The sequence below is a fragment of the Pipistrellus kuhlii genome, unplaced genomic scaffold, assembly GCF_014108245.1.
Source record: "Pipistrellus kuhlii isolate mPipKuh1 unplaced genomic scaffold, mPipKuh1.p scaffold_m20_p_3, whole genome shotgun sequence".
NCBI classification, from domain to species: Eukaryota; Metazoa; Chordata; class Mammalia; order Chiroptera; family Vespertilionidae; genus Pipistrellus; species Pipistrellus kuhlii.
In genome coordinates, this window is record NW_023425529.1 from 35536722 (window position 1) to 35564343 (window position 27622).

The window sequence follows — 27622 nt, forward strand, 5'->3', positions numbered from 1 at the left end:
CTGAGCTGAGGGATACTCACCTCCTTTGCATGATTTTTGTGCACCGGGCCTCTAGTTTTTAATAAAAGCATTATTGAAAACATTTTGCTGGTAGAAAATTTAACAAATTCAACAAATGTTTCTTGAGTGCCATGGTAAAAAGTCTCTTTAGGGGATAGAAATAAAAGAAAGATCGTCCCTGCAATCAAGTTGCACTCAATAAAGATTAGTATATGTACAGAGAATTATAAAATAAGAGGGATGCAGGAAAGTTATAGTGACCATGTGGACAAAGAAGGGAAACTACTTCTTTCAAGATGAATAATTGGAGAAGGCTTCACAAAATGATGGAAATTGAAAAATGAGTGTGATCATTGAGGAGAGAAGAATCAGAAGAGAGAAATTGAGTTGAATAGTGAAAATCCTTAAATACAAAGAGAAATTTTGATTTTTGTTCTTTCTGTAGATATAAAGCAGTTGTGGTGGTTAATTTTATGTGCCAGTGTGACTAGGCTATATTACCCAGTTATTTAATCAACAACTAATCTAAATGTTATTATAAATGTTCCTTAAAACATTTATCTAAATATGATAATGTATATATTCAATGTATATAGCCTAGAAAATACGTATTCTCCAAATATGATATAAATATATATTCTGTTGCTTTTATTATTTTTTCTGGAGCATCCTGACTTGAAGAGTTATTAAAATTTTTAAACAAACAAAGAATTACCTTAAGTCATAATTTTAAGCTTTTCTTGATCATCACTTCATACCAGGTTTATGCTACATGTTATAGAGTAGCATAAAATGTAGTGCCAATTTTAGTGCTTTTTCTGCAACAATAGTGAACAGTTTTAGCACTCCTGTGTGGTAGACAATGTGCTAAGGTTTTTCCAAGTTCTATTACTTAACCATCAATACAACATTGTTATGACAAAGATATTATTAAAGTAGCTATGATATTATCTGTCTAATTTGAAGATGAATAAACTGAATTCACATCTAATAAATATCTGATACAGCACATGAAACAATTATGTATTTAACCAATATAAAGCAAATCTTTTCCTAATGTAAAACAATTTAACTATGGCCAATGGCCAGTTAGCAGAATAAAATTATACTTGTAAATATGTAAAAAGAAAGCATAAAGAGACATGTGTATTCTAGAAAAGAGTGTCTAAGCTGGGGAGGCTTCATAGATTACAGAAGGAAGTTGATGGTTTAAATAATAAAAAGGAAAGTAGCTTAGATTGTGATTAACAATTTAAGATTAGATAAATAACCATTGCATTTTTCAAAACTTATACCAGATCTTCACAAACTTGCCTCAAACTTTTAAAATAGTGCTATATAAAATATAATAGTAAAATTCCAGCATTGACATGGCCTAGGAAGTTGGTAGAAATTCAAATTTAGGGGCTTCATCCCCAATCTTACATATCAGAATTCCCAAGAGTGGGGCCTGTTCTTCATGGAGGTTTCCAAGTGCTTCATGTCACGTAGAGTTTGAAGGCACTGCAGTAGACCAACAGGGACCAGCAAACAAGGGTTTCATGAGGCTGAGGTGAGCTTCTCCAGGAAAACAGATTGAAAAAGCTAACCTGGAACTAACTGGAATTAACGATGATTGATGAATGTTATGTTTTAGGCTGAGGAACAAGTTGGAATCTGGGACAAAAATAAATTTTGGAGGGACTGACTTCAGTAAGGTCATACAAAAGGTGAAACTCTGTTACTTAAATGAAGATGAGCTTGAACACAGCCAGAACAGGTTACATAAGTGTAAGTGAAAGGGGTCAGAGTGGTAGGTGTCAAGGATCAAAGCAGAATTCAAGATTAGGTAGGGCACGTATGGTAAGCCAAGGTGGCAAAAATCCTAGAAAAAAGAACAGCTAATTTAGAGAGAAACAAAAGATGTACGATCCGTAGCCAAAGTTTGAAGTTGAGTATAAAATATTTGAAAGTGGGCAACCCAGATTCATTAGACCATCCCTATCACAATTGCTCATTACCCATCCTAAAGAAAACAGATCCTATTAATAGCTAATAAAATCACAAATTGTGCCATAATTTCATTCCTCTCCTAATTTAAAAATATTTTAGCACCCTCTATTTGCCAAATACTGTGATAAATAACAGAGATGAAAAAGTAGGTGAAACAAATGTATTCTCTGCCATTAGGAGAGTCAGGCATTAAATTATATCCTATATGTTGGATATCTACAAAAATTATACAAGTAAGTATTTAATTATTATTACCACAAGTGGTACCAAGAAAAAGTACAAATATTGTGAGAATGAATCCCAAGACACTTAGCCTACTCTACAAGGAGCAAAGGGTAGGAATATAATCGGGGATGTTTCTCAAAGAAAGTAAATTTTAAGATACAACTTCAGCGATGGGGTGAAGTTAAGAAAAGAGCTGTGGGAAAAGCATTCTAGGTCAAGATAAGTGCTGTGCAGAATGTGAATAAGAGAGAACAGGAGAATGGCCAGATTGACTGGAATGTGATGAATGATGGGAGAATCATGCAAGATCAATACAGACTTGCTATGAACAGTTGAAGATGTAGAAGAAAGTTTTAATTGCAGTCAGAAAACACTGGGCAGTTTTAACCAAGTAAGTAATTTAATGACATACACATGATGAGTACATATCATCATATCTAATAAAGAGGGAATATGCAAATTGACTGTCATTCCATTACAAAGATAGCAGCACCAGATCTCCTCAGCCCTGCCAGAATCGCCCAGTCTTTTTAGCCCTCACGGCTGGAGATGCAATCAGGCTCCCAGAGAGAAGACAGCAGAGCCCCTACAGAGAGCAGACAGGAGGCCCCCGCTGAGAGCAGCTAGCAGGTCCCTCTTAGAGAACAAACACCAGGGCCTGCATTGGCATGGAGCAGGCAGGTTTGCACAGAACAGAGAAACTCAGGGAGTGGGCCTAAGCCATCAATAGGACATCCCCTGAGGGCTCCCAGATTGGAGAGGATGCAGGTTGGGCTGAGGGACCCCCCTTCCCCGTGCACAAATTTTGTGCACTGGGCCTCTAGTACCTTATATTATATTATTATATATCCTTTTTAGTTCTGTGATGGGGTATTTAATATGGATTCCTTAAGGAAAATTTTAATAAGTTATTGTAATAGTTCAGGCAAGTGAAGCAATGATGATGACTTGGAGTAGATTAATAGCAATGAGTAGAGAAAGAAGTAGACAGAATCATTATATTCTTACCAAATACAAACCAATGAGCTAGTGGCCATAGAGAAAGAAGAAAAAATACCACATTTTGATTTCTGATATGAGCAGATGGATAATTAACTAGAATAGGGGATATTGGAAGAACTAAATTTTTGGAGAAAACTCAAAGGTTCAGAAGTGGACTGCCTGGATATGAAATGCTTGTTAGTTATCCAAGTGAATATATAAAGTATGTGAGTGGATTGATGGGTCAGTTTGGAACTTAGATAAAAACATTTTGTCTAAAGATATAAATATGGCTTCATTATACACGATAAGTATAGTTATTCGAATGGGTGAAAATACCTAATGAGAGAGAATGCAATCAGAAATGATTTATTATCTTTTATTCTTTAATTATTAAAGAATGATAATTAAAATGCTTTAGTGTAAGAGAGATTGAAAAGGAATGGGCAGAGAAGCAAGAGGCAAAGGAAATGAGTTTGTGCCCAAAAAAATTAGTTGAATAGATGTACAACTAATGAGTCAATAAATGTGGGACAGAGAGTTAAGGGGTTAAAATAATGAATTGAATGTGACTGATTGATTTACTACTATTTTCCTATACTTACTATACTACCTTACTCAGTTTTGAATATGGGTTAACATTCACTGATTTTTTTTTTTCAAGCCAGATATCCAGCTTGGAAGAAAAAAAATCTCTCTAAACTCTGACATAAAATATATATTTTAAAATAATAACATCTTTAAGGTACTGAAAGAAAGAGGAGGGGGCGAGAGAAGCACTATCATTCTAGAATTCTATACCTAGCAAAAATATCTCTCAGAATGCAGGCTAAATAAAGATTTTTTTCATATAAACAAAAGCTAAGTAAACTTATTGCCATCAGTACTGGCAAAGGAAGTGCTTTAGGCAGAGGGAAATGAGAACAGATGGTGTTCCCTGGTGCTATGCAAATGGAGACCCAGGCTATCAAAGTCCTTATTCCATTCACACTACTTTCAAGTCAGGAGCTGAAAACAATATGATATAAATGCAAGTATCATACCATCTTATCTTTTAATGGTTTATATATTTACAAATGAACATCATTAAATTAAATTAATGTATTTATCTCTTAGGTTATTGGAGCATTACTGAAAGCAAACAAAACATTAGGAGGCTGGTTGCTGGGATTATTAGATTTGATCAATCATATAAAGTATTTAGAAAAGTGCCTTACACAAACAAATCTCTATATTGTGAGCCCAAATTATTTATTTACTTATTTATTTTAAATATATATTTATTGATTTTTTTACAGAGAGGAAGAGAGAGGGATAGAGAGTTAGAAAGATCGATGAGAGAGAATCATTCATCAGTTGCCTCTTGCACACCCCCTACTGGGGATGTGCCTGCAACCAAGGTATATACTCTTGACCGGAATTGAACCTGGGACCTTTCAATCTGCAGGCTGATGCTCTATCCACTGAGCCAATCCAGTTTCAGCAAGCCAGAATTATTTAATAAGTATATATAACAAAATCTATTACTTATAATGAAATCTATTATTTGATGTTTTATAAAAAATGGATATTTATAGGCACAAGAACTAGTACTGTTGAGTAGTTACTTAACAATCCTATATAATAAAAGCCTAATATGCTAAGTGTCTGGTCGTCCAGTCATTCATTCAATCAATCAAAGTGTAATATGGTAACGATATGCTAAGGCCATTCAACTGCTTGCTATGATGTACACTAACCATCAGGGGGAAGATGCTCTGACTGGTAGGTTAGCTTGCTGTCCGGGTTCAGCCAACTGGGACTAAGTGAGTAGGGCTGGACATGCCCTGAAACCGTCTTGCAGTCCCTCCTAGGCTGGCTAACCTTCTGCATCCTTCCCGGGCCCAGATTGTTCACTGGTGGGGTCCCTTGGCTTGGCCTGCAACCTCTAGCAATCTGGGACCCCTCAAGAAATGTCAAAGAGCCAGTTTTAGCCAGTTCCGGCAGGCCAGGCCATGGGACCCACTAGTAAATGAATTTGTGCACCGGCCCTCTAGTATATATATAATAAAATACATTATGTTTTAGAATTTGCATTAAGATTACCTGTTTCACCATGCCAGAATATAAAATAGGGTCAGATTTTGTTCAATACTTAAATTACTTTAAATATCTGATAAGAAGTATTTTTTCCTCTTAGCATTGAGTTAATGGAAAATTTAAATAAAAATCAGCAATTATGTGTTTATATCATTTTTGGTAGAAAATAATGAATGGCTCTCTTAATGGGAGATAATTATTATTATTATTTTTAACAGATAATTATTATTTTAAACAGAGGACAATACAATTTAGGAGAAAAAATACTCCTTAATTTTTTAAAAATAACATTCTCGACTGTTAAGAAATATTTATAAAATTTTTAAATTAGAAAATATTAAAAGCTTATTTAGCAACTGAGGTTTTCCCAGTTCTTATGAAGATTGAAACTGTCAGCTTAATTGCTAAGAGTATGGAAATAGATCATGCCCTGGAAAGTTAGAAAACATGAGCCTTAAAAATACTAGAAATTTAGGCGCCAGCTAAGAAAATTCTCAAAGGGCTGAGGAGAATCTCCCTGGAGAAAGCAAAGTGAAAATAACAGCTAGAGTTACTAGAATTAATCACAGTTAATCAGTGTTCTATATGAGGCTGACCCTAAGTGGGAATCTAAGACAACAGAAAATTCAAGTAGGTCAGGACAGAGGTAGAGTTGTGGAGATGATAAAACTTCCCACTTAAAAATAAATGAGTTTGGGCACAAAATCAGAGTGGATGGTGTAGCATGGGTGACAATAGGTCAAAGAGTTCTGACACATAGGTTTGACAACCTAAGGAGACAAAATCCTCCTTTTAGAGAGAAGTTTAATATATAAGCATCCTTCACCAAAGTTGAAAATGAACCATTTATTCAAAGGCAGGAAGTTCAGTTTTATGTAATAATTCTAGCACAGTAACTGGTCATTCAAACTTAAAGAATCAGCTCTTACAAGATCACACAAGCACACTTTGTGCCATTGATTCAGTCATCCATGCATTCAGTAAATATTTGATACCCTTTATGTGGCAATCACGTGATATACACCAGATCTGTGATAAATGAAAAGCAAATAAAACAAATATGGCCTGTGATGTAGTGAAATTTACATTACAGTAAAAGAGTTAGACAGTAAATAATTACAAATGTGTGTTTTTAATTATGATTTTGATGAACTATAAAGGAAAGGTACAACATATTGTGAGAATAAAGTGCAGAAAAAACTATCCTGGTTTGCAAAGTAGAAGACATAGCCTGAAAGATGAGTCACTTAGCCAAAAAACTATTTTGGAAAAAAAATATCATTCCTGACAGAAGGAGAATCGTGTCCTAAAACTGGGAAGAGACAGGGAGATGTCCAGGGTGGCTGGAATATCATGAGAAAAGGGGAAAGGAGAACACAGTGGAGCTGGAGGACTGATTAGGGGTCAGCAAGACAGCCAATGCTGTGTTGAATATTTTTTAATATTATATTAGTTGTAGTGAGAGAACACTGCACATTTTTATGTGGTCAAATAACATGATGACATCTGCATTTTTAAAAGATCACATTTCTGTGATCTCATATGGTATTTGGGATGGATTACCTGGCAGCAGGATGGCTGTGGGGAGTTCCCCTATAAGGCTATTTCAGCAGTCTAAGAAACAGATGATAACTTTAACTTAGTTATTAACAATGAAAATAGAAAAAAAAGTAGATAGATTCAGCATATAATTATGAGGCAGAAATGAGGATTAAAACCATGGATTTAGACATGAGCACATCCTATAGTGTGGTGCCATTTATTGCAAGAAGAATAACTATAGAAGACCAGATTTGAGGAAAATATTGACAATTCATTGAACTCAAACTTTGTCTCTAGGCAAGATATCTTTTTAGAAATTCAGACACATCAACTTTATATTTCCACTTGCTTATATCTCACTTTGAGATAACTAAATTGTCAATATTTTTAAAATCAGAATACAGGATGTGGCAAAAGTAGGTTTACAGTTGTTCATGCAAAAAATAAAACAATAATTAGTAAGTAACAATACTAGAATAAGCTATATGTTTTTGTATACTCACAGATGTAAACCTACTTTTGCCATACCCTGTTTTTTATTTATTTATTTTTATTTTTTATATTTCCCTTTTAATGGAATTTACCAGAGTGACAGTGCTTAACACAATTATACAGGCTTCAGGTGAACAATTCTTCCACACATCGTCTGGAATACTCCATTGTGTATTCACCACCCCAAGTCAAGTCACCTCAAACCCTCTGGCACCTCCCTCTACCCCACCCTTCCCACCACACTGTTGTTCATATCCATGATTTATTTATCGCTCTTTTTTGTCTCTTTTGCTCAATTTGTCTCTTTTGCTCAATCCTCTCACTGGCCCTTCCAATAACAGCTATCAGTCTGCTTTCTCTGAGTCTGTCTCTATTTTGCTTGTTAGTTCATTTTGTTCATTTAATTCCACATATGAGTGAAATCATACAGTACTTATCTTTCTCTGACTGGCTTATTTCACTTAGTATAATGCTCTCCACAAGTATAAAAGATAATATCTCAGTTTCTGGTATGACCCAATGAGTGGAATGGTGGTACCATTTTCTAACAGACTAGGGAGAAAAAAAAATGAGAGAAAGAAAGTACAGTTCATTTGTGATCTTCCTGAGTTTGAGATGCTTGAGGACATATGCAAGTATAAAATAAACATCAAATATGCAAGTGGGTGGATAGGTCTGGAATTTGAAAAAGACATTTTGGCTGGAAATATATGTTTGAATTTATTATGGCTTATCTTTCAATTTATGCAGGTGAATAAGAAAAATCCTATCACTTAATTATTAATAATTACTTTATTTAACAACTGTTTTGCAAAAATCCTGAACATTAAAATAGTTTCTAATGAGCTAATATGGGAGATCTCCAAATGACAACTGATTCTAAGCCTTTGAGAGCAAGAGTTATTAAGTTCCCAGCACCAATATTTGTGAAAGAAAAGGCTCAAGTCATTGTAAGAAAGACTAGTGTCCTTTGCTTTCAGACTTGCATATCCCAAGCTAGTTTTTCTTTCCCCTCCCCCTCATAAACCTGTTTTTTGTTTGTATTACTCAATTCAGATGATTTTTTTCACACAGAATTATTATTCGGTCATATACTAGCCAAGAGTTTTGCATCTCACAATTTTGCATCAAGAAGGTTGTCCAGATCATAACTTATCCTTATATAAATTAGGACTTTTATCCCTATTTTAAAGCAACTATTTACTTTAAATTAAAGTCATGTATTGCATTAAGGTATCACCCTGAGAAAGATTCACACACCCACTGCCTACAACTAAAATATTAGTTCTATTTGTAAGATACTTTTCTGAGTAACTTTTAAATTTCATAGCACAAATATCTATGATGAAATCTTTTCCAGGAAATTATAGTTGCTAGTTTAAAGATAAAACTTCATATGAAGAAACAAAGTTGATTTTCATATGCAGAAAACCAAATATGTTATAAAAGATCTTACTGCTACATTAATATCCTGCTGTTGGACCTGGTTTTTCTTTTATAATGTTTTTTATCAACTATAGAGAGAGAGAACAAGGGTGAGATAGAGAGAACATCAATGTGAGAAAGAAACATTGATTGACTGCCTCTCACATGCACCCCACTGGGGACAGAGCCAGAAACCTGGGCATGTGCCCTGACCGGGAATTGAACTGGTGACTTTTTGGTGTATGGGATGGCACCCAACCAACTGAGCTGCACCAGCCAGGATGGGCCTAGTTGTTTGGTAGAAAATAAGATATGTTCCAAAGTATTCATATAAAAAAGATCATACAAAATTGCCTTGTTAAATAAAGCAAACAGTTATACCTGACATCTTAAACCTACAGTTAAGTAAGAATAAGAAGACTGTGGATAAAAAAACTTTTGTTCAAACTTATTTTTGTAAGGATTCTGTAACTGGAGAATTCTGGAGCACTAGAGATTAGTTTTAAATAGTGTGTGAAAAACCAGTTGAAACTAATGTATAAAGTTAGCATGAGTACAGAGGCTGTATGAGGGGGCAGTGAAGGGCGGGAAAACAGGGCTTCTGGCTCATAGTAATGTGTTATTTGTTGATCTGAGTGTGAGTCACATAGCTGTGTCAGTTTGTAAAATTTCAACAAGGTATATAGTTATATTTTTACTAATATGAAATATAGTATACTGTACTTCCATACAAGTTTGAAAATTTTATACATATGCCCATTCACATATATGCACTTGTGTGCTATAATCATGATGTAGTTATTTAAAAATATATCTATTTAGAAGTTTTTACTTACCTACCTTTTTAGTGATAACAAAACTAAAACCTGTATAAAGCTCATAAAAGGAGTTCGTGTTTTTAATGTGTTATTCAAAGATTTCAGTATCATCTCTTTTGTTGTCATTTATTCATTCATGAATTTATGCAATAAATCTTCCCGCCCCCCCCCCCCCCCCGCAATAAACCTTCTTAAAGAAGTAAGTTATAGGTTTAGTCCTTTTTAAAAAAAAAACAACTCAAAAATTCTAAAAGACTTAAGAGTGTACAAACTTTTGTTTTAACAAAAAGTATTGTGATGCTCAGCCGGGGGTTCAGTTGGTTGAGCATAGTTCCTTATACCAGAATAGTTGAGGGTTGGATTCCCAGTCAAGGCACATACCTAGGTTCAGGGTGCATATAGGAAGCAACAGATCAATATTTCTCTCTCTCTCTCTCTCTCTCTCTCTCTCTCTCTCTCTCTCTCTCTCTCTCTCTCTCTCTCTCTCCCTCCCTCCCTCAAAAATATCAATATCATTGAAAATATCCTCAGGTAAGGATTAAAAAATTATATATATATATATATATATATATATATATATATATATATATATATATATATATATATGTGTGTGTGTGTGTGTGTGTGTGTGTGTGTGTGTGTGTGACACACACACACACACACACACACACACCAAGATAGGTCTAATTATTTTTAAACTAGAAATATATTTAAACAAAAATAGTTTGAAAATACTCACATTTTTTACTAGAGAAGGAGAATATACTTTTAAAAGTTCTTCCCTAATGTGTATTTAGGGAGAACAGGTTGGCATGTACCTGAGCTGCTTCCATGAATCTCATGGGGTTGAACTGGCTTCTGATATCTCTTACTTGAATTTTAATGTCTTCCTGCAAGAGGATTTAGTCACTTAAAAAACAGAAAGCCTTTCTTAAGATAACTAAAGGTAAATATAATTAAATACGGATTATTAGGATTATTTGGGAGTTGTTATACTCTCATAGATTTAAAAGACTTTAATTATATTTTTCAATTATATCTGTAACCATAGGAGGATGCTTAGTAGATCTGTTTTATATGGAGATTAAGCTAAAATTGGGTCATTTTTGTGAAACCTGGGGAATAATTTGGAATACTGATGTCTGTAAACCAACTGAAATATTAAGAAAATGTGTGTTTTAACGTAACTAGGAACCCTTTCATGTTACATAGACAATGTCCAACTTCTCAAACTTTTGAGACGTGTTGATATTTACTCCCTTACATATATTTTCTCCTTTTTATTTAACTAAATTTATTTCTAATGACTGAAGAGATGTTAATAATGGATTTGGGTGTCATTAGGAACTTTTTTATTTTCTTTCTGATTTCCATCTTGGAAAGAGAAGTACAAACTGGAAAAAAAAAAAAAAAAGAAGCAGGGGAGTGGGGAGGGGAAATCCACATCTAAACCTTGTGAGTTCTTTTTCTTACATATTTTTTATTTTCCTGACTTTAAAATTCATTATTAATATTTTAAATATTTAGATAGTACAAGAAAGCCCACTACCAGCTTAATAAATAAACACATAAACATATAACGTTCTCTCTATGCTCCATCCTCCTTCCTGTCCCAAGAAGTAACTACAGTAGAGATTTAGCGTTTATATACTTTTCAGACATTACTTTCATGTATCTGTGCATATCTCTAGACAATATGCAATATTATTCATATGGGTTTTATTTTAAACTTTCATATATTTAAATTATGATATTTGGTTTCTGCACTTTATTTAATTCATTACTTGATGATTTTTAAAAAATACTGTAAAGTATGATAAAGTGAAATAAGCATGAACTTTGATCATTTGAAACTTAAATTCTATCTTATTCTTTATGTCTATATATCCTGAAGAAAGTTACTTAAACTATTTCAGCCTATTTTCTTACCTATAGAATGGAATAATATCTTCTTTGTTAACTGATTCAGACAAAATGATATAATATTCATTTGGTAATCTGTAATATATAAAATATGTGTTGGAAGCAATAATACATTTCTTTTCCATATTCTAATGTATCTTTCTCTAAATTTTTAAACTAGTATTGATTACTACATATACTTTTCATATGAAACATGATTTAATGATCTTCTGAGAAATAAAAAAGGCAAAGAGATGAAGAGAAAACATTCTGTTATGATGAAGTTCAGTGAGATAGGTCAGCAGTTTGATGTCAGGGAAGAGACTTGAAAGGAAAACTTAAATCTGGATGCTCACCTGTTCATTGCTTAACTTTTCTTTCAGTGGGACTTCTTTTTAAAATATATATATATATATTTTATTGATTTTTTACTGAGAGGAGGAGAGAGGGATAGAGAGTTAGAAACATCGATGAGAGAGAATCATCGATCAGCTGCCTCTTGCACACCCCCTACTGGGGATGTGCCTGCAACCAATGTATAATACATGCCCTTGACCTAAATCGAACCTGGGACCTTACAGTCCGCAGGCCGACGCTCTATCCACTGAGCCAAACCGGTTTCGGCTCAGTGGGACTTCTTGACAAGTGGAAATAAATGCACCTTTGCTCACAAGAGCTTTGTGATGATCAAATGCAATCAGTTTATTGAAGTACTAAGCATTGTTCCAGCCTTCTAGTATATGTTTAATATATGTTAGCAATTTTCCCTTTTGCAATGAATGTGTTAATCATGTCAAGATGTTAAATTGACATAAGGCTCCTGTGTACCTGGTCTTGTCTCTGGGTTTCATGCTTCGTCTTATTTTCATTGTACACATTCTACCTTGAGCTATTTCTTTGACTTTCCTGCTTAAACAATTCTGGTAACTCCCCAACCTATTTAGTGAACTATATCCTTATTATCAAGGTGTCAACTGGAAATTTCTCTTTTTAATTCTTTAACAGTTCTTTCTCTTGCTTCTTAGTTTACCCCTCCTTTGCTTATATTTAATATTATAATCTCAATATCTTTTTTATAATATCAGTAGTTATTTTTAAAAGATTTTTATTTTTATGTTACATAGAAGTGAGGGAAGAGAAGTTCACTGAGTTACCAAGTCACCACCATAAAAATCTTTTATTCTTCCTAATCTCATAATCCTACTGGTGAATTTCTTAAATAAATATCTCTAGAATATATATTTTAAATCTCCACATCATTATATCTGCCTTGTATAAGCCCTTATCACTCTGGCAGACTACAAGTGGTGTGTCCTATTAAATGTATTCTTTCCCTATGGTTACTACAACTAATCTATCTTCCCATCATAAAACCTAGTCATATTCTCATGGAGCAATTTTGAAATATCTCTCTGTAGAAGAGTTTCACACTTTTTAACGGTGTTAAAAATGTTCCATGTAATCAGGATTTTAACAGAGCTTAAGAAAAAGATATTGCAGAAATCAGATTTTATATAATATTGCCTTATCACCTGACAAAATGTCTATTGTATCCAAAATTCTCATAATATAGCTACTTTAGTTTTTTAAGCATATTGTGTGATGCCCTGCCTCCCTACAAATGTCCATGTTGTTCTCTTTACTAGAAATGACTTGTCATTCAAGCCTTTCTTTCAAGACTAAGCATTAGGAGGAATTGAATTAATGTGTCTAAAGTCTTTACTGTGTCAGAAATTATGTTAAGTGCTATAAAGATATTGCAATGTTTGAATTTCCTAATAAATCTATAATGTTGATAAAATCCCCATTTCCAAGATTAGGAAGCTGAAGCAGGATTTAAACTCTGACTGACTATACAAACTGAATTTTTAACTCTTTTGCTTTAAGTAATTTAATTCTCATCAAAAGATACTTAGCTTGGTTTCTGTATAATAAAGTTGATGCTTGTGGAAGGTCATGCAAATTCAGAGAATTCTGAAATTAATCTCAGATTTGTCAAACATTAAGAACTATGTTAATGCAATTTACTACCCAGCTCCTTTAAATATCACCCCCTCTACAAATTATTGTTTAATGTCCCATGGGCATTTGGTAATGTCAATATCTCTTCTTCTGGTCTGCCTCATATAGTGGAATAAAAATAAGAAGAATTAACACTTCCCTAGAAAGTATGAATGATATAGACACAGTTCTGTCTGCTTTGTTTCATGTGTATTATGGTGATTATATTAATCACTCTACATCTATGTGTTTACTTATTTTCCTAACTAAAGAATAAACACATTGGAATCATCCACTGACCTATAATTATGTATTTTCCTAGCATTTGGCACAATTCCTTTTATGTAAAATAATGCATATTTTAAAATCAAATGAATGCGTTATGATTAGGGAAAGACTATGGTATTGATAGGACAAGGTGAAAAGTAGAAAGAATGTGTTAAATCTCAGAACAAATGTAGTGTGCCCCCACAACTCTTGAGATCAGGAATGTAGAAACTTTAGTAGGCTGAATTATTCTCCTAACTGTATATGACACTATATCTTCTTATAAGGATATACATTTTGCATTTTTCCAAATGATAATAGGCAGACTAGCTATGCATCTTAGGAGATATTAAAAATTTAGTAGACTAAATATTCTTTGATGTTTTCATAAATTTTGATTCATTTTATTGACTCTGTTGTACATTACGGAGTTTACACCGTATTTTACATGCATTATAAATTCAAGATATTGGGAGGCCTTTTGATCTACAAAGAGATCAGATTTATCTAAAGTAGCCATCTCTGCTTTCTATCCATTTGCAAAGATCGGTTAAGTGTGTTTCTCAGGGATAGCCAGACTTCTGGAAAGTGGAAATTGGCTCTTTATCACGGCCTTCGGCTTTGTTTCATCTGGGATGCAATGGACTACTTTGCCCCAGTTGTTTTCATTTCAGACTTGTTTGCTTCCTCCTTCTGATTTCTTAGGGACTTACTATCTCCATTGCTTTTCTCATCCTGTACCCTTTTCTAATCTTGTGCTGTTCTAGACTGATGAGGTGTTTGTGTGTTTCTCCCTACCTTTAAAACAGTTGAATCTGCAAATCTACCAAGAAGAAGCAAAGTTACTATCTTCATTTTTGACCAAGGTTGTGGGTATTTGTGAGAAAAGAAACTGACTCTCCTGTCACTTGCTGAAGGAGAGGTGGATTAAGTTAATGTTCTTCCTAGCCAGTTGATTATACATCATTGAGTCCTGTCATTTCAGAAAGCTTTCATTTCCAGAGCTTAAATGTATAGTTAACTTAGTTTATGCCAGCAATTTAGATTTTCTTAATTATTGAACTCTGTATCCTCATATCTGATGACTTAAAAGCTAAGAATTTAAATGTCCTACTATCTTTAAATGAGATAGTATCTTCATATGAAATTGCTTCCATAGATTATTAAATTGGTAAAACTCTTAACAGGATATTTATTAGTCCTTGGCTACAAATTCTGTATTGTTTAAGCTTTTGAGGTATTCCAGTCTTCTTTTTAAAGAAGAAAGAATATAATTTAGATATATATTATAAAATAAGGTCTACTATGTAGTTTACCGGAATTTGATTATATTAAAGATTCTATACAAATAGAATCTACCTGGGGCAGAACTAAATATTACAGAATATGGGATATACATGGTTCTTAGATGGTAAATTTCTCAAATTGCCATGTAAACTAATTTAACATAGTCTTCCTCAATTAGGTATCATTATCTTATCTATGGCCTAGCAGGCATTATGACCTTTTATATGCACTAGGAAGGAAGAGAGATCTCTCTGAACATCCCTAAACTCCATCTCTATTGTCATCAGCACCAGTATTACCCTTGCAGGTTGATAGCAATTCTTACTTGTTTATTGACTAAAATTCTCTGTTACCATGCCTCCTCTAAGAGTGAATTGCTCCCTGCGTGTACTAGTAATGGTTAGATGGGATATACTCTGACAGTTATCATGTCCTCTAGCCCCCACCCATGAATTTGAAGGTTTTACTCTGGTTTTAACAAATGGTCTTATCATAGAAATATGATACTTATATGCTTGCATGTTGTACCTGTGTGTGTATAGAAAGAGGCTTTAGAAAGACATGGCCTTAGGCTTCTAAATGTTCTTCATAATTTCGTATTCGGGTTTTTTTCCGGTGAAAAACAGCAACTGCAGCTTAATTAATTTTAACATTGAAGATACTTTGGAAAATAGAAAATATTTTCTATATATGCATGCATAATTTATATAGATCTCTCACTATAGTATTTTTGCAAACACTATTATGACATTTAAAATTTTTAAATCTATTTTTTTAATTGATTTGAGAGAGGAAGGAAGAGAGAGAGAGAGATAGAGACATCAATGATCAGAGAGAATCATTGATGATTGTCTGCCTCCTACATGCTCCCTACTGGGGATCTAGCCACAACGCAGGCATGTGCCCTAACCAGGGATGGAACCCAGATCTCCTGGTTCATAAAATGAAGCTGAACCACTGAGCCTCACTGGCCAGGCCTACTATGGCATTTTAAAATGCTACCTGTGTTTTCCCTTGGTGAACATTAGCATAATTAAATGCACATTTTGTTTAAAAGCCTGCTTTTCGGAGGCAGTAAAAAAGACTAAGAGAAGCCATGATGTGTTCTCAGATGCGTAAATTCTAAGAGAAAGGGCTCTCAGAAATCCTGACACACCCAGAGATGTGCTTACAGCCCAAAACAGTTAACAATGAGGAACACGTGGGCCAATTATAATCATTTTTTAAAGAAACGTCTTCCACATTATTGAAATGAGAAATGTATTATTTTTTAAATTAAAGTTTTCTAAGAAAGGTTATTCAAATGAGCCCAGGTAAATGTTTATGACTTATAGCCACACATCATTTTTTCTGTGTGCGGTGTTTTTCCCCCCTTTCTCTTAATTTTCAGTTTAGCCTTGTTAATTTTCCAAAAATGGTAGAGGGGAAAAAAAAAAAAACCCCACCAAAAAAACAACACCTCCAGAGATCTTACTTATGATGTAAAATAATAAACTTAAATCTGCAGAAATATGCCTTCTGAATAAAAGACAACAGATGCTGTTGCGTTTTTGCAGATGAGAGTTCAGTTTAAACACTCTGCAGTATGCAAATGTCATCTCCTCCATGTGAGTGTTTTACCCCCGTGGGTGCTGCTGCCCGGTAGGAGGCTTCTGCCTGCGATTTCGGTTGTAATTTTGCTTGTGGAAGTGAACCAATCACGGAGCTCCAATTGCCTTAGCAATGAGGTGATCAATAGCCCATTACTGGATAGAACAGTGGCTACAGGAAGTGCACTGAAGATGTTAATGCATGAATTATGCATGCGGTGCTCATTCTTCAGTCTCGGAACAGAATGACAGGGTTTGTGAAGTCGCCTCAGATAGTTTCTTGCATTAAAGTGACTGCAGTGAAATGCTTAATATTTGCAGGCACAGAAGCAGCATTGACTAGGTCCAGCCGAATTTGGAAGATGTAAGTCCCCCAGGCTCCGGGCACAGAATGCTTTATTTGAAAGTATCGCTGTGCAGAGAGCCAGCTTGGCTGTCATCTAACCTGCTCTTCTCAGAAGGTTGGCTGAAGGATGGGAGCGGCTGTGCCTGCCTCTGAGGTCACAGCTTGAAGTCCTTTTAACTTGCTTCCCGCTGCAGGAGAGAGGCGGCTTGCGGTATAACTGTGGCTGCATTTATTCAGATGGGTAATTTGCAATAAATATTACAACTAGAACGAGAGATCTTTCAGCATATGAGGTAAGTCGGGGGTTTTTCTCTGGGTTAGATCGTTGTAAACAAGAATGTGCTGAGTGAGGATCACAGCGGTGCAGTATTATCAGTACGGTTGACTCAGACCTCAATATTGTGATGCAGTGTCAGGGCTCTCAATTGTGATGCTAACTGAAAGCCGACTGTATTTTATGTTTTTTTTTTTTATATATATATTGTGGTGCCATAAGGTATATTATTTTGCATGCAAAGCTTTTCAAGGAGGTACCAGAGATCAGGAATGTGGGTCTGGGCTAGACAGAAGCCTGCAAATTAGGGAGGGGCAGCACTGAGAGTCTGCTGAATCAATAAAAAAAAAAAAAATTACCTCCTTGTGGAGAAGTTTCAGCAGGGCTTTGGTATTGCTGTGGCTCCGATTATTTCCTTAATGCCAACGTGTTCAAATTATGGTGAAAGATGTTGGTAGACGCCCCAAATGCTCAGTCCTCCCAGAAGTAAAGGGAAGTCCTAGGGACTCACACTCACATTCTGTGCAGCAGATGGAAGGAAAACAGTTTGGACTAGCATGTCCTTGAAGGAAGACCTTGCTGTCAGAAACAAAAGAGTTTGGCTTCTACCTGTGGTGCTGTGTTTCCCCCCTGTCTAGCATGTCTTGCTCTGAGACAAATGGGTAGATGGCATATTTGGAAATTTACCAAAAAGAAAGCTTTCTTTCCTTAGTGTTTTAAAAATCAGACTTATTCAATTGTGTAAAAACCAAATAAAATTTACAATAACTCTGAAAAACTAAATAATGTAGTTTTATACTATGCTTGTCAGACTTTGTGAATTAAAGCTGCTTGGTTACATATCAAGGCAAATAGTTAATAAATATGCAAATAATGTGAATTGAATATGATATGAATTCCTGGACGTATCTTTAGGGTGGAAAAGAAGCAAGAACAACCATTCAGTAAGAAACTCTAAGGATAGTGAAGATTTTAAATATTTTTTAAATAGTAATTTAAACTATTAGTCTCTCTCTCTCTCTCTCTCTCTCTCTCTCTCTCTCTATATATATATATATATATATATATCTCCATAAAATATATATGTACACACACACACACATATATATATACACATTGTAACATAGGGTTTATTTAAAAATTCAGTGTCACATGTATGTATATCTACTTCCTCAATTATGTTGATGATGCTTTTTGAAAAAATATGTTTGCTACATAATCTCTTAAGACCCAAATAATAGATAAGGCCAAGTGTGCTTTGTAAACCAGGCATCACTTATTTTAATTTTTTAAAGAGAGAGAGAACTACATAGGGATAGTAATTAGAGGTCAGAAAAACTACCTTTCAGACATTTCACAGTGCATTTCAATTCTGCTACGGTGTTACTCTGTTACGTGGGTTTCCTGTCAACTGCCGGGTTTCCTGTCATCTGCCAGGAGTGGCCCAGAGCCCTCAGCCCTTGTCCAGTATGTTTAAATCTTCCAGCTGATCTCCTTTAGGAACAGGAAGAGACTCACACTTGGAGCGCTTCCTTAGGAAGGAGGAGTGATTGCCTCTCCAACTTAGAGGTCTCTTGATACTGAGTCATATGGCTCAGTTCTGTTCAAATGCCCCTGGCTGAGGTGCCCCATTAAGAGCAGATAAAACGGGGTCTAAAGGAAAATGAGACAGAATGGAGAGGGCATACATTTAAATATATTTATTGCCTAATGACACACTAAATTCTGAGTAATGAGTATCATGACAGTGCCACTTGTTGAGGTGACAGTAGAAGGAGAAAAACACCCATGCTGGCTGACAAGATCAGGGCAGCAAAATTAATGGGCTGACATGGGGAGGTTGGATAAGCAAGGGGGTCTATGTATTCTGCATTTGTACTTGTTTAAGCCTCTCTGTCATTGCTGTGTCTTAAACAAAGCCATTTATCAATTTTATGGAAAATACTTGATGTTCAGATGAAGAATATTTCCTGGCATATATGAGGAAAATATGAAATGAGATGTGCTCCGTTCCCTATTTCCAGAGTAGTTATAATTAATTTTTATAGGTTATCAACTGGGAGAAACTAACAAGGAATTCACGAGAATATTTGAATATCAACCACAATATGAGATGAACCACCAAGATGAGTTTAGTGGTTATTACTGCAAATTATAATCATATTAAATACAGTTGGAAAAGAGACTGAAGATGTAAAAAATATGTAATAAAAGGGGGGGAAAAGGTGATATGGAATGAAAACTATAGTAGTGAAACATAAAATATAAGATATTTGAAAGAAAAATATACTCACATTCATAGTTGGTATATGTTATTAGTGTCTCTTAAAATCAACTTGTAAGAATTTTGAAATATGATTTAGTAGTATAAGGTTTTATAATTCATTTAAAATTAATTTTTTGAGATGAGAGGATGAGGTCAGTTGAGAAAAATATTTTAAAATTGTAAACTGTCAATTTTCTTATAGGAAATAAATGCTTAAACTAATAAGGGATTTTTTGCACTGTGATAATAAAAAATTACACATCTACATCTAACCTTACATGTTCTATAACATTAACCATAAACTCGGATTGTGTAAAAGTTACCAATCACCCTGGGCCACTTTCCTCCTGCCTTAGTCACCCAGGGACAAGTACCAGAAGTCTAGAGAAAGCTCCATGCCCCAGAGCTCTCTGAAATTATTCCAGCTAGCCAATCCTAAATCCGCTTTTACTGTGCCTGCTTCTGGCAAAAGCCACAGTAAAGGCTCTTGCTCACAGTTTCAACTTGCTCTCCCTTGGCCTCCTGACCATCACCCATGATCTCAAAGCTCCCCCACCCCCACCCACACATACACACATAACCCATTGCTTGGCATGCTCCCTTCTCTTGGGACCTGTGAGTAGAACATGCTATGCTTTCAATGGCGATCCTCTCCAGACCTACTGAGTGTACTATATACCTGGATAAGAATAAAACCTTTATTAAAACAAAATGAAACGGTTCTTAAGTTATTCTTTAGCACCAATTAACATCAGTGGAAATATTATACTCCCAGTACTAAAAAGAAACCAGTCAATTTTTTTAAAAAAATCATTGTACTTTTAATAAACATCCATGATATTTTGAATGAACAGGTAAATTCTGAGTGAACTTCCCATAAAAGTGTTTTACTCTTGTCCAAATTGTGCTTGACAGAGGAGGGTATATCCTTCAGAAATAAGAATGGAGAATTAGAAGTTTTTACTTTTATGAAAAGCTACATAGTTCCAAAATTTTAAATATTTTCCTGAGCCTTCTACAATTTGTAGTATATCATATCTGTTACATGAAAATGAGCATCTACCTTATCAAGTAACGAAATCAATGTTAAAAGAAAATGCAACCTCATGCTACTTCAATATCAAATTCTGAAACTGTAATTAACAAGTGCTACTGTTGTTTACATAAGGTCTTTGATATCCAGTAGGTAACTAGATAATATTCTAGATTAAAATTTTTTTCGAACTATCTTGAGAATGTAGTTGCTACTCATCAGTGAATACAAAACTTGGAACAATGGACCAAACAGTTAAGCCCAAGACTAACTCAAATTAGGCCACACAGAAGTAGTTAGTACTCTGAAGAGTATATACCAAAAGCCCTTAGCAGTGTCTTTTGGCGGCACAGTCTATTATTTCAAAACAGCATCACTGAGAAGAGTTGAGATGCATGAGTGACTTTAAAAGAAATAAGAATTCAAACACTAAATGTTTGTTTAAAATGTATGTCTTTTAACTTCCCCTTATAATTCCAGTATATATATTACAATCACAATAGCCCTTTAAAAGATAAATGCTGATGAAATTTGTTTGCAACTTAAAATGGAGAATTGGAGATGATTTAGACTGGAAATAGGTTAGAAAAGATACTAGTCATGCTAGCAGATGGAAGGGCAACAAGGTAGGTGGCTGGGAGGGAATCTGGAGGCAGAGCTGTGCCAGAAAGAACATAGGAATTTAAACAGATGGGAGTTGAAATATTAGTTGGCAAGAAGAGAAGAAGGGTTACAAACAGGAGAATCTATTGAGGAACTGGATAAGAAGACAGCCAAGAGGTGAATTAGATGGACCATTAATAAACAAAATAGTTTAGTATCAGGATACCCAAGTTTAAGAACAATTAGATAAAAATAATAGAAAACAACTACTTTTTTTTTCCTTTTACTTGACCATGGAAAAATGACGTTTATTATTATTTAAGTTCTTTGAAATCATAATGAACTGGTTTATACAGAAGGGAAATTTTAGTAGAAAATTTAGAAATGCTTACCACCGAAGAAATTTATTCTGTGCAATTATTATATGTATAAAATTTACTTTTCATTTTCTAGTTTTGTGTTTCCTATAAGTTCTGGCTTTAGATTGATTAGTATATGAGGATTTGGCTGGAACATAATACTGAAAAATAATAAATAAAGTAAAGAATAAGAACTTTAACCCTACTAAAAAGAGAATTTGTCAGACTACAGAAAATCTGAATATAATCTTATCTTTAGAAAAAAATTCCTGAAGTTGTCGTTGTCTACTAAGTGATAATAGCAATGTCTCAATGAATGTAGTGGGTTAAGCACCTTTTAAATTATTGTCTATTATAATAAAAGCATAATATGCAAATCGACCAAACAGCTGAACAGCAGAACGATCCTTCAGATGAAACCTCAGGGCTGGGAAGACCTACTCTTGCATGAAATTCATGCATCAGGCCGCTAGTGGATTAATAGCAAAATCACATGCACAGCCAAAACTGGTTTGGCTCGATGGATAGAGCATTGGCGTGCAGACTTAAAGTCCCAGGTTAGATTCTGGTTAAGGGCATGGCATGTACCTTAGCTGCGGTCACAACCCCAGTGGGGGGGAGGGGAGGGGGTGCAGGAGGCAGCTGATTGATGTCCCTCTATCATTGATGTTTCTAACTTTCTATCCCTCTCCCTTCCTCTCTGTAAAAAAATCAATGAAATATATTTTAAAAAATCCTATGCACAGTAATATTTGTAGGAGGGGCTTAGCTTAATGTGGCTATTCTGATTGACCTTCAGGATAGATACACGGGTTCTAAGTGGAAGAGCTATTTCCATTTTCCCTATATAAGTTTGGGATTAACACCACTCTTTCCTCTTATTTTCCTATCTAACCTAAAAGATTATTTTTCTGATACTATCAACTATAGTTCTCAGGCCAATCAATTGCTATCTAGTTTGCTAGTCAAGCTCTAATGCCATCAAGATCAAAACTTTGATATTTTTAGCCAATATGATCATTTCTAAAATATCTGCCTTCCAATTAATTTCATGAGTAGTTTAATTAATAATGGGTCATCAATAAATTCAGATTAAGTAGTTATTGGTTTTCCTAAATTATTAGTGATAGAATATTTAAAAAATTCTTTTCCCAAGGGAGATGTTTTAAGACCCTTTTGCCCTCCTTCTTAGCTCCTACAGGAGAAAAAAAAAAAGTGATACTAACCAGGAAAGCCTACTGTATAAAGAATATATCTCTCTTGTTCATCATTGCTTCCCCAGTGTTTGATACAGTGCCATGAAGATAGCACATGTTCAATAATTATGTGTTGAATGAATGATCATATTAATTAATGTTATCACATTTTATTAATGTTAAGACACTATGGCTTGTCATATCATCAAATGGAGAGAACATGTGTTATGTTAAATGAACATATAGAATGTAATATGAATCCTTTAGTAGTAGGATTTTTTTAATGACAAAAAATATATATATCTTAAACTAGCTTAAGCAAGAGGGGGGACTATTAGAAGGATATAGTTTCATGTGACAGAGTTCTGTACAAGCAAATGTTGGGAAGGTTGAGGTTGGGTTTTAGCTGGATCTAAGATATATCTGTAACTGAAGATTTGAATGTCATGTTAATAATGTCAGCTTCTCTATGAATGTGGCCTTCAATCTCAATGAAGACTAACTGTACCTAAGGAAACATGCATGACCACCAAGATTGAGATATTTTTATATCTCCCAGAGCCACCTCTCCCACTACCATCAATGAGTACATTTTGTGATAGTTTTTACAATGATTATGTTGTAAATGGCAGGTTCGGATGGTTGGAATGAGTGAGCATACAAAAAAATAAATATAAAAACATTTGGTGACTTAAAAAATTGACCAGATCTTCTTCCCAGCAAAAGTACTGTGGATATTGTAATAAAACATTTCTTACTTAGAAGTTATGTGAATAGGAGGAACGAAGAGAAAATATTTTAAATTATTCTATATAATAAAAGGGTAATATGCAAATTGACCCTAATGGTGGAATAACCAGGAAAGACTGGTCGCTATGATGCACACTGACCACCAGGGGGCAGGCATTCAACGCAGGAGATACCGTTTGGTGGCCAGTGCACTTCCACCAGGGGAGCTCCACTCAGCCTCAAGAGGTTGACATCTGCAAGTGCAGTGCTTAAAATTGTCCTAAGCTGTCAGTGGACATCCCCCCAAGGGTGTCCAGGCTGCTAGAGGGATGTCTTACTGCCAGCTCAGGCCTGATCCCCCTAGGCGCAGGCCTAAATTGGCAGGGGACATCCCCCAAGGGGGCCTGACTGTGAGAGGGCACAGGCTGGGCTGAGGGATTTCCCTAAGTGCACAAATTTTCATGCAATGGACTTCTAGTTTTATATAACATTCAAACTGTTTTTAGGTTTCCTGGGAGCAATTATTATTCTGTTCATGTCCAGATCCTTAGCCTTTAGCATACTGTCTGATACATTACAAATAGTTGGTAAATATTTGTCATTAATGTCTTGGTGATATTGTTGTTTCTTAATCTTCACCCGAGGACTTATGTTTATTGCTTTTCAGAGAAAGAGGAATGAAGGGCGAGCCGGCCTAGAATCAAATCCACAACCTAGTATGTGACGTAATTGGGAATCAAACAGCAACCTTTTGGTGCATGGGACAATGCTCCAACACTCTTAGCCACCTAGGCAGGGAATATGATAATAATTTTTTACTTATGTAATTAATTCATAATAGTTACAATGAAATGGATAATGAGATAATAGAAATGTTAAAAAGGTACATTTAAAAAAGTGAATGTATTTCATACTGTTACACACACACACACATAGCTAAAAGACAAATTATATAAAACAAATTGCTAGAAATAAATAACCTGTAAGATAAGCAGAGATCTAGGGCAAAAAGAATGCGATTTGTTGGGTCTGGGATTGTGTCCTGTTGTTGAAATGAATTGAAATAGTAAATTGTTTGTTTTTTAGTTTTTTTTTTTTAATTATTGAAGATATTAAATACATAAGAAATTCTTAAAAGAAGTAGAATTAAGTAGAAATAATAATAAAGCTATTGAGAGAAGTGGGCATTTATGCCAGCATACTCATCTAGGAGAGAGAGAAGATGGCCAAATGTTTATGTAGATACATTTGTATTAGACCTTTACAGGAAAGCATGAATGCCAAATATTGTTGGCTTTTTAATAAATGACAAATTTTAATCATTATTGTAGAAGAAAAAGAAATTCTTTGACACAATGATATTTTAAGTTATTAAATGTAAGAAAAATCACAAATATGATTATTTTTCTCTCTGTTCTTTATTTCAGTAGGATGAATTCTTACCTTTGGAAATATTAGTGCCTTTTGGTTAAGACCTCCTTTTATTTACATTGTCCTTAAATAGATGCTTCTGCAATCTTGAAGAAAATGTTTCTGATAATCTAAGAGGAACATTATTTAAAATTTATCTCTCAAGTCCCACATCAAAAATGAAATAAATCTTAGAGTTAAAAGGGTTCATGTTAAAATTCTTTAATTTTTACATGTGAAAACTGAGTTTCTGATGATTGACTTACTATTCATGGACTCACTTAAACATCTATGCGAATATAAAAAAATAACTTTCAAAGCACATCAGGTTAAAAATTTAATAATATAAAAATTGCAGTATTATTTTAATTGCAGAATTCTTGATTCAGATTTAATTTTTTGTAATTAACATTTTAGTTTGAGGGAGAATGTTCTTTAATTAATTGCTTTTGCTTCTATAAATTATAAATTTTGAGAAACATTCTTAACAAAGAAAACTTCAGTGAAGGAAAATTATTCCTCTATGATTCAAAACACATAGAATTCTTAGATCTTAACCACAGAAATATAATGTTGGAAGAAATCATTCATGAGCATTGATTAGGAAATGGGCATCTGTAGAGACATAGTTGGCATCAATATAAAATTAATCCTTCTTTATAATAACCAGTCATGTGTCCACTGATATGCTTAAAATTAATGCTTTGGTTATATTATTAAAAACAGAACTTTCAGTGGCTTTTAATTTAGGAAGAAATATGAATAACGTGTTAAAGTTGAAGTGGACGCCCAGTGCATGAAATCGTGCAGATAGAGTCCCGAGGCCTAGCCTCCTGTATCAGGGCCATCTTCTGCCTCTTCGCCAGTTCCCAGGCTGAACATGCCTCCGCCTCCACCCAGCTGTCAGGCCATTGGGATCACCAGCTCATCCCTGGCTGCTCAGGGGCTCAGGCCTGCAGGAAAGTGGGTGCCAGCAACTTCACCTCCATGCATGTGTGCTGGGCTGGCCATTGATGGAACATGCTGCCCACTTGGGGCAGTTCATGTGGGCACTGCTGCCACTGCTTCTACCACAGCTGCTGCTGCTGCTGCTGAGGTTTGAAGTACTGCTGGAAGCTGCAGGACATGCCCTTGACCTACCAGCCCCAGTGTGAGCAGAGATCAGACCTAAACCAACAGTCAGACATCCCTCTCCCAATCTGGGACCACTGGCACCTAACTGCTTGCCTGCCTGCCTGCCTAATTGTCCCTTAACCACACCCCTGCCAGCCTGATCATCCATAACTGCCCTACCCTGCCATGACTTGCCTCCTCCTCTAGGACCTGCCTCCACTGCACAAGGCAGCAGAGTTGCTGGGCCCAGCCTCCTCCACACTGCACAGAGCCACAGGACCCCAATACCTTACCACATGGAGCAGCCACCAAGCCCCACCTCCACTGTGCATGCGGCCATTTTGTGACAACATTGTGCACGAGGGATTATTAGTATAATCCTTGGCTTTTATTAGTATAGGTTATTTTGTTAAAAGAATGGGGGGATTAAGTTTGGGCTATAAAGAAATGTCTCAACAATACATGGGCAGAACAGAAATTAAATATTTCATGGTAATCTTTTACTAATATGTAGTAAAAATCATATACAGATTAAGTTAATTGAGAAACAATGATGTGATAACTGATGAGGCTGATCTAAAATAAGTTCAGCAAACAATCTATGGAAAATATTCAGTTTAAAGGTGATAAAAGAAATTGATTTATCAATCACATTATAGTGGAAATTAGAAAAAGAGTAAACTCATGTGGAAAATTGATGTGGAAGGGACAAGCAGATCTACCAGTAATAAAATAATGGCAGGGGTCAGGGGTGAGAGTACTGCGAATTCCAATGCTTCAATCAAGTCTCCTGCAGAGTTAAGTATTCATTTCCTTTCTTCCTAAGCATTATCAACCCATAAAGCAGCTTTTTATTTTTATTTTCTGTAGTAAAGTAATTCAAATCAGCCAATGCTTTTCTTTTTAACATTTATTTTTCCAGAGGGAAAAAAATCTGAATTCACTAATGGTTACTCCTTTCCATTTGTGTCACTTTCAAACACTATGTGGCCTATTTATATGCCAATTAAAAATGTGAACTGCAAATTATTTGAATTTTATTACTTTCAAAGATCTTTAGGGGAAAGTTTAAAAACAGTGAATTTATAATGTAGATAGCAATTAGAATTTTATCTTACTAGTAAAGCCACAGGCACATTCCTAAATAGACAGCAGTGGACTTAATGTACTAAACAGTCAGTTGTTTCTCTAGAGTAGGGGTGTCGAACTCAATCAGAGAAGGGGCCAAAATCTAAAATCCAGCCTAAATTGCGGGCCGAATGGTTTACTGAACAGTCATAAACTGTCATTGTAATGGAAACGCAGCGGAGTGCAGTGATGACAGCGCGGTGCGGGCCACATTGCAAGGCCTGGCGGGACGGATTTGGCCCTCGGGCCTTGTGTTTGACACATGTGCTCTAGAGCATCTGAGCTCTGCACCTATGCTGTCATAGAAATAGTAAGCTTTATACCTAGACAGACCGAATTCCCAGAGCTGCAATTTGACACCAGAATTATATAAAAATGCATCAGATATTCTTTTATAACTGCATTTTAAATTATTTTCCCCAGTAATATTTCTGTAAAGTCAAAATCCTCTTAGTGTTCAGGAAAAAATAATTTTATTTAAAGTTATTATTATTACTTTTATTAGGTATGAGCTATATAATTGGTTGCCTTTGCTTTTTCCCCCCTTTCCTTGCATTGGCAGCTT

At 35.0% G+C, this 27622-nt stretch overlaps 1 protein-coding gene across 3 annotated transcripts in view; it reads left to right on the forward strand.

The window, feature by feature from the left end:
* The window catches only part of CNTN1 (contactin 1), a 270443-nt gene that overhangs the window by 85012 nt on the left and 157809 nt on the right, over window positions 1-27622 (forward strand). Inside the window, exon 3 of one of the 3 annotated variants that reach the window (XM_045587921.1) lies at window positions 17141-17239. The exons of the other annotated variants lie outside the window; for them this stretch is intronic. The gene's annotated coding sequence lies outside the window, so the exon portion shown is untranslated. The remainder of the gene's footprint in view (window positions 1-17140; window positions 17240-27622) is intronic. 3 annotated transcript variants of the gene reach the window in all.